The sequence below is a fragment of the Hordeum vulgare genome, chromosome 5H, assembly GCF_904849725.1.
Source record: "Hordeum vulgare subsp. vulgare chromosome 5H, MorexV3_pseudomolecules_assembly, whole genome shotgun sequence".
Lineage (NCBI taxonomy): Eukaryota > Viridiplantae > Streptophyta > Magnoliopsida > Poales > Poaceae > Hordeum > Hordeum vulgare.
Window position 1 is genome coordinate 136,195,062 of NC_058522.1, and position 8,577 is coordinate 136,203,638.

The window sequence follows — 8,577 nt, forward strand, 5'->3', positions numbered from 1 at the left end:
CGTTACGATCGCAAATGATTAAAGAATTTATGCCGTGTGCGTTAGCCCAAGAATTCATTACGTACCGCCACGAGCCCCGCGTGCCCTGCGAGTGAACGTGAGTTGACGGGACGCATGCAAGCAGTCCGCAGCTCAGGCTGACTGGGAGGCGTGTGAGAAGGTGTGTAAATTGGGGGATGCATGCGAGCAGGGGCGCTGGTGTGGCTCACTGGGAGACGTGCGAGCAGGTGTTTGAATTGACGGGACGCTTGCGAGCAGTCATCTGTGCAGGCTCATCGGGAGACGTGCGAGCAGGTGTATAAATTAACGGGAGGCATGCGAGAAGACCGCTACGCAGGCTCACCGGGAGGCAGGCCGTTGAATCGCCTCCCACCTAGATTCCAATCACTCCATATTAACCGCGCCTATGCCACTTGTTATAACAGGTGTCTATACTCCCCACTGTCTCCACACAGTGCCTTCATCCTCGCCGCCATTCCCAGTCGTAAACGCTTTCAGAAGTGTATCAGATGGTGACCAAGCGCACCATCGGAGGGAGTGGTGACGTGGGGTTCAAAGTCGGGGCCGGAAAAGCACCTAAGCATCTCTTGATGCTGGGTGATGAGGTTGATTTTCCCGCCGATGAGGTCTCGCGTGTACAAAAACGCGACCGTGACGTTGCAAGCCCCGTTGTACCTCCATGATACGTCTCCAACATATCTATTATTTTTATTATTCCATGCTGATAAATTATCATTCTAGAATGCTTTTTGGGTATTTGTTTACCAATTTATATTATTTTTTAGGACTAATCTATTGACCAAATGCCAGTGCCAGTTGTTGTTTTCTACATGGTTTTCACTTTTCAGGTTTTACATACGAAACAAAGTCAAATTGACCTAAAAAAGTTTGGAGATTTTTCTCAACCGGAATAAGACCAACAAGCATTGGAAGAAGGCTCGGGGCCACACGAGGGCCTCACAAGCCATCGTGACGTGGCCTGGGGGGGTCGCACCTTGTTGGCTTGTGGGCCCCTCAAGGCCCCCGTTACTCCGTTAACTGTCTTATAAATTCTCAAATAACCTAAAAGCCCCTAGATGCAGCCCCGATACACTTTTTACGCCACCACAAGTCTGTGTTCCAATGGGAGGCCATCTGGAGCTCCGTTCCGGCACCCTGCCGAAGGGGAGATCAATCACGGAGGGCTTCTTCATCAGCCTTGCTGCCCTCATGATGGTGTGTGAGTAGTTCACCATAGACCTATGGGTCCATATCAAGTACCTAGATGGAAATCTCTCTCTTGATCTTCAATACAATGATCATCACATCTTTGTTTTTATCCACATGATGTAATTCCTTTTGTGCGGTGCGTTTGTTGGGATCTGATGAATTGTGGGTTTATGTTCAGATTATTTATGATAAATAGTTGAGTCTTCTTTGAATACTAATATGATTATTATATGCATGATTATGATAGCTTCGTAATTCTCTCCGGTCTACTGAAATAGTTTGACCAACTAGATTGATATTTCTTCAGTGATAGAGGTGCATTGTAGTAGGTTCAATTTGTCGAATTTCTATATCCCAGTGACAGAAGGGGACAAGATGCGTCTTTGTATTGCCTCTACTAAGGATAAAAAATGGGTTATATTCATATTGATTGAGTTTACTTGGTCCTCATCATGTCAACATTTTCAATGCATTATTCTGTCTTACTTAATACTCTAGATGCATGCTGGATAGCGATCGATTAGTGGAGTAATAGTAATAGGTGTAGGAAGGCGTCTGCCTATTTGTTTATGGACGTGATGCCTAAATACGCATGATCGTTGCCATGAATATCAAATAACTATCCGCTTTTGTGTTAATCGCCCAACAGTAATATGTGTACCCACAATATGCCATTGTTCGTGAGAGATGCCATTAAGGAAAACTATGGCCCCAGGTCTATTCACAACATATTTACAAAAACCTTCAGTACCTTGCTCACATTTACATGTTTTTACTTTATTTTGCAACTTACAACCATCTACAATTATCTACACACCTCACTTGCTTGCAAATAACAAGTCCAAGGGGATTGACAACCCTCTTGCCCGCGTTGGGTGAATGTGCTTTGTTCTTTTGTGTGCAACCGCTGAAGACGATTATGGTTGATATTCCTATTGGTTCAATAAATCTTGGTTTCATAACTGAGTGAAATACCTACCCACATTATGGTGCGATAATTTGTTCCTCTTCATGGAAAACACAACGCAGATCACAAGTATCACTCCCCAGCAGGAGGCAGTGCCGCACAAAGACTACTACAACCTCTGTGATGCCCACTCCAGCAACGACGACTCTGACGACTTCGACGGTGAAAACTCCGATGAAGATGGAGAACTGGTTAGGCATGCTAATTATCTGTCTAGGGTTATAATGATTTAATGGATATGTACAACTACAACGTCGCTTGATCTGTACAAATGATCATGTTGCTAATAATCCGTCTAGAATTAGTGATTGTGCTAATAATTCATTGACAGATTTTACAATAGATATGAATGGCCTACATAGATGATTATTCTCTTCGGTCCGGTTTATTAGGCTCGCTACAAGGAGTGTTTCGACCTAGGCGTACAATGATACAGTGAGGGAAAAGATCAAGCAATTTGTTTCAGCCAATACGCCCACTTAAAATCGCATGTAATCCTTCCTTATTTGGATAGCTATTACTCGGAGAGGAAACAACAGTCAATCACTCGCGTCAATCACCATGGACCATTTGCATGGATCTAGCTGTCAACGGAACGGCCCAACTGAATGAGTCATGGATTAAGGGGTCTTCCAGCGGTCGGCTTATCCCTTATGGGCCGACCATATGGGTTGCATCATGGAAGATCAGATTGTCTGACAACTTTATGATCAAGATGGAGTGCTCCGAAAACTGGCATGCACTCCAAGTCAAGAAGACCAGGTCGGCCCATCTGTCCCCGCCTGAGGTCGGTAATATGAAACCCTAGAAACCCTGATGTGTATATAAACGACGGTTCTCACTCGTATAGGCAACTTGACTCATCTAGGGTTCAAGGTAGATCGACTCTGTAATCATCATTCCACATTAATATAATCAAGCAGTACATAGGGTTTTACCTCCTCAAGAGGGCCCAAACCTGAGTAAATACTCTCTCCCCTTTCTCCCGCATTCCATCGATCCAAGGTCCACAGTTCGGGACCCCCTACCTGAGATCTGCCGATTTTGACACCGACATTGGTGCTTTCATTGAGAGTTCCGCCGTTGGATCACCGAAAGGATCGATGGATCTCCTGATCATCAGTGATCGAATCAACAATGCGGGAATCTTCGCCCACGGATAGGTCCTCACGCTCGGCAATGTCACGATGCGCACATACACAACTAGCCTTCCCGGTGAGATAAGAGGCTTCGTCCTCGGTCAACAAATAAGGTTTGGAGAATTAGAATTCTCGGCCGACTCCTGGGGCAATCTGTTCCCCGCCAAAATCACGGCCTCAACTAATGAACCTCAAAATCCTCAAGCCGTGACTCCGGGTCTCTTGTCTGACCATGGCCTCGATTCCCTCTTCTTTGAAAAGTCAGCTTTGAGCTCGGACCTGACCTCTATGCCCGAACAACAGCGCACGACCATTGCCGAACATGCATCCCTCGCAAAATCCACGGAGGTCAACTCCAAAAATCACGAAGAGATTGATCAAGAGAGCCTATCGGTGTTAAACGAGACGCTCGACCAGATCCAATCGCTTCAAATCTCAGATAGCCGGAGCCCGACCTATGCACAGATCGGCTCAGAGGCAGATTATGAGGACTTTTACGGCCCACCCACCACCCACTTGGTAGCCACCGTGGAAAACTTAACGATGCGTTGGACTACGCCTCCGAGGAGCTTGAGGAAATCGATGATGAGGCCGATGACCCCACCCCCGTAAATACTACAACGTCCACCTATGACGTTTACATGGTAGATACACCCCGTGACAGAGGTGATATTACACCAAAAAAAACGGTGATAAGTCCGTGGAGGAGCCCTCAAAGCGCCAAAGGCCGCTTAAGCGTGCCAAGGCAAATAAGGGAAGGGGCTCAATACAAGCTATAGGGGAAAACATAACCCAGCAGACCACGACACCCCGAAACTCCCGAGCAACAACCGAAGGACCAAGACAAACCCGATCCCGACGACCTCAATAATTTGGACAACGACGATTACCTCCCCCCTGTCGATGACGAAAACGGCTTAGAGTCTGAAGACCTAGCAATCCCCAAGGACCTTGAAGGCCAGGAACTGTTCCGGTAGCAGCTTCTAGCTACCGCTCAGAGCCTAAAAGCGAAGCAACGACAACTCCAGGCCGAACAAGACACCATTAACAAGAGGTGGACAAAAATTCTGGCCGTCGGAGAAGGATACAACACTGAGTGGCTGGATCAAAAGAAAAGCTACCTGATCCGGAGCGTGCTGCCTTAGTTCGATGGCGAGGCCCCTCAACACCCATACCCCAGGTGCACAGACTACAACCAGCCTGATCGCCTGCCCTGAGCGCGCGACAGAGAGGCCGATTATAGACCCGAGCCTCGCCGTAGAAAAGGCAAAGAACATGTGCACCCTAGGGACAAACATGACCTACGATACGACTTGGACATCAGAATAGGTCGCAACAGATCCATCTACGGATCCAGGAGGTACTCCCCCACTCGATGGGACGAATAACCACCTCGGGTCGCCTACAAGAAGAGAGGCCGGGAATTGTACCGGGCTCAACCTAGAGCTGATCTCCGACACAATATAGGCCGGATCAGAGGCACCACGTACCCACTGTGCTTCATAGATGAGGTCATGCAACACCAATTCCCGAAAGGGTTTAAACCCGTGAGCATAGAACAATACGATGGGACGATAGACACCGCCGTGTGGATATAAGATTTCTTTCTCGACATCCATATGGCCAGGGGACATGAGCTCCATGCCATGAAATACTTACCCCTAATGCTAAAAGGATCGGCACGACACTGGCTAAAAAGCTTACCCGAAGACTCCATCGGGAGCTGGGAAGAGCGCGAGGAGGCTTTCCTATCTAACTTCTAGGGAACCTATGTTCGATCGTCAGATTCATCTGACGTGAGCAACATCGTTCGAAAGGTGGGCGAATAGGCCAGAGAATTCTGGACTCGGTTCCTAACCAAGAACAACCAAATTGCGGACTGTCCAGATGCTGAGGCAATAGCCTCTTTTAGGCACAACATCCGAGATAAATGGCTGGCTCAACTTCTTGGCCAGGATAGACCGAGAACAATGTCCGCCCTCACTTTCCTCATGACCCGCTTTTGATCGGGTGAAAATAATTCGCTAGCTCGGCGCAGCCACAATGCGGACGACCCCGCAACCTCTAAAGTTCGGGACGGAAATGGCAAGCCAAGAAAAAAAACACCAGAACCATAACAGTGACGTCCATGACACAACAGTAAATACTGGATTTCACAGCTTAAAACCTGGACAGTGGAAGAAACCCTTTAAAGGGAACAGGGACAGACCGACTTTACGGGATAAAATTATGGAACGGCCCTGCCAGATCCATGGCACCCAAGGCAAGCCCACCACCCAGACCAACTGTAATAGTTCGGTGTTCAAACCGTCTCACAAGCTAGTCGTCGAAGAACAAAGCAGGGGCTTACGAACAGAAGACGACGAGGAGCCCTGTGGCCCGAAAGCTGGGGGCCAAAAATAGTTCCCTCTTGAGGTCAAAACTGTGAACATGATTTATGTCACTCACATACCAAAAAAAGGACAGGAAGCAAGCACTTCAAGAGGTATACGTTGTAGAGCCCGTAGGCCCGAAAGATAATCTATGGTCGACTTGCCCGATCATCTTCGACCACAAGGATCATCCGACCAATATCCATCATGGAGGGTGGGCCGCCCTCGTCCTAGATCCCATAATAGATGGGTACCACTTCACTTGAGTTCAAATGGATGGAGGAAGTAGCCTTAACCTAAGTTACTCACATACGGTGAAAAAGATGGGCATAGACCCATCAAGAATCAAACCAAGTAACACTACCTTTAAAGGAGTGATTCCACGCATCGAAGCCTGCGGCTCCGGTATGGTAACACTCGAGGTTATGTTCGACTCACCCGATGACTTCCATAGAGAAGACTTGATCTTCGACATCGTCCCCTTTCGCAGTGGATACCATGCATTGCTCGGCCGCACAGCTTTTGCTCGCTTCAAAGTTGTGCCTCACTATGCGTATATGAAGCTCAAAATTCCCGGACCCAAGGGAGTTATCACGGTCAATGGAAGTATGGAGCGCTCCCTTCGGACAGAGGAACACACGACCGCCCTGGCAGCTGAATGCCAACACGACAGTGAAGCATCAAGCCACATGCTTGTAACCAAGGCGTGGCAAGCAGGCAAGCGAGCCTGAGTCCATTCAGATCCACCGAAGACTTCTTCGGCTCAAAGTAAATAGGGATACGTTTCCCATGGCACAGAGTGAACACCTTCAAGGTATGTCCCACATAGACACAATTTCATTCTCGTGGGAGCCAACCACAAAGGTTCATGTGTTCGGCTCGACCGATCTGTGGTCCAAACATCTTTGCGGACAAAAGCGGGACATCATGAAGAATTCCCCAAGCGTCAAGCTCCTTCGCGTCATCAATAGCTTCTCAAGACCCTCTATTAAAGGTTTTCCTGCTGACAGCAACTTCCTCTAAAGGATATTACCCCACCTCCGAATAAAATAATAGAAATAGTGAAGCCGAAAACAGGGCGGAAGTCAAGCCACCCATGGAAGACCACAAGGAAAAAGTTTCTTTGAAGATATGTAGCTAAAAAAATAGTTACCTGTAACAGTTGCCTTTGTGCCAAGAGTTATAAAAATTCCTCACACACATTATTTACAGACTCTTTTATAGTATTTTTGTATGCACATGTTCTATACTCATCGGCGTTGACATGTCAAATTCATTTTACACATGCTAAGTGCGATCGACCAATAGACCGGAGGCTTGAATGATAATACCGCCCCGAGCACTACCTCGTCACTACTTTTTAAGTGTCCGGCCTCTCGGGTTTGTCTATATATGCATCAGTTTCGAATTATGTCTTGGGTCTATAGTTGGGTTGCCCCGCTCATGTGCTTACTCCCTTACGTTCTGCTAGTTCGGCTACAGGGGTAAAGGGAGAACCACCGTGATTGTATTACCAGCTAGTCTGGCTAAAAATACCTCAGTGGAAAAAGCCAAAAACTGACCGTCATAATAGGCGAGAACTGGTCTGCAACCCGAACTCAATTACAAAAACCGTTGGAGGTCATTCCGTGTTATACGGGGGGTTCGCACCTTTGCGGACCTTGTGGTAGCTATTTACAAATTCGGTTTATCCGATTACCACAAGAAAGCCCGGGGCTTACAATCACCCCCCAAATTAAATCTCCTAAGTCTAAGTAAAAGCGATAAAGTCGCATAGTTTGATTGCCTCGTTTCCTTAACACACTACCACCTTCGGGCACTGACACATCGTCTAAGGGTAATAGTGCGGACGTTGAAACACCCGGAGTAGTCTCTACATGGGGGCTGAAATCGACGACTGGTAACTTCCAGATTAAACGGCCAAAGTTAGGAGTCAAAATAATACAAAGTGCATCTCACTCAAGACTAGCATTATAAAAATAAATTGTTCGGAGGCACATGACAATACATTCACTCAAAGAGTACATCTTTTGAGCATTGATCTTCCATGACCTGAGCACCCTCCATTGCGGAGGGAAAATACAGCTCGGGACGTTTGTGCTATTTCCCGGTAAGTGGAGGGGCTGTTGCCATCGTAAGGGGATTTAGCCTGGCCAGTACATTATGGTCCTCGCAAAGGCCATCAAAGCTTCTTCTATGCAGATGGAGCGCTTCAGGACCTCGATTTGGGGCATGGCATTGACCAACTTCTGTACCAAGCCGAAGTACTTGCTCGACACAGGCTCGGTAGGCCACTCTAGACACAAAGACCCTTCATGTCCGGCCCCGCCATCCTATGCAGCTCCATGAGCTATTGCATCCGATAGCTCAGACTGGGGTTAGGCTTAGGAGTCTGAAACTGATCCCAAAAAAGCCTCCCCTCAACATCCCCGGCATGGGCCATGTAGTGCTTAGCCGCTTCTGCCACACTTCGTGGGAGGTCCATGAAGGCGCTTGCAGAATGCCATATCCGTGTAAGAAAAGAAAACCTGTTTCCACGAAAGGCACATTGCAATAAGTATGGCTTACCATTTTCCATCAGCCTAGCTTGGCGCACCTCTTCTTCAAAGAACCTCCGGTCCAGTCACTCTGATTTGAGCTCGGTGGACAGCTTGGAGAGCTCGGTCATCTGTTCCTGGGATTACTTCTCCAAGGCTTCACACTTAGAGCTGGCCTCTTGCAGCTCCTGTTGAATATCCGCCACGCTGGCCTCATGCTTGGTGCTATCAACCTTGAGGGTGTCCAGCTCGGCAGCTGCCTGTTTGGCCGCCACCTTGTGGGCAATGACCTCTTGGTTGGCCGTGAGCTTTTTGAATTCTTGGTCCTGGGCTGCCGACCAAATCAAAATCAG